This window comes from Aplysia californica, unplaced genomic scaffold (assembly GCF_000002075.1).
Source record: "Aplysia californica isolate F4 #8 unplaced genomic scaffold, AplCal3.0 scaffold00385, whole genome shotgun sequence".
Lineage (NCBI taxonomy): Eukaryota > Metazoa > Mollusca > Gastropoda > Aplysiida > Aplysiidae > Aplysia > Aplysia californica.
The window spans coordinates 616407-617000 of record NW_004797655.1 but is presented as its reverse complement, the minus strand read 5'-3'; positions in this window follow the sequence as shown (position 1 = coordinate 617000).

Below are 594 nucleotides of genomic sequence, written 5' to 3'. Positions count from 1 at the left end.
CCACATAATGTAAGTTTTCAATTTCCACGGACTATCAAGCAGTGGAAATAGACAAACTTTGGCCGCTATTTTCACGCTAATTCTACCTTTGAAACTAGGCGACCTCCACCTTCTTCAGCCTCAAATATCTAGACTTCTATTCAAGAGAGGGGGGCGTTTTTTCACCGATAGTAAGACAACTGAACAAGCTTTAAGGGGGGGGGCTACACCTGAAGGCCAGCTCGCTTATTACAGGACCGAATTTTACCAAATTTCACACATATAACAAGCATAGTAAAGAGTCTTAAAAACCGAAATCAAATTCGAGAAAAAGTTTCGTTTCCATGGATACGGCGGCCATATTAGATTTTGTTAACATGTCTTACGTAATGAAAACCGCACTTTCTGCCAATGGCAATTGATTGTTTTGTTGTTGTTTTTTGCATGCATATTAACAAACATTAGATCTAAGAATTTGTCTGTTGTTGTTTTTTTCTTAAACAAATTTTTAAAAATTTAATGAATTCAAGTTTGCAAAAAATCCGTGAAAATTCACACTCAAGACACCACCAACAAAAAACTATTATAAAAATATCAAAACTTCAACAAACAGAT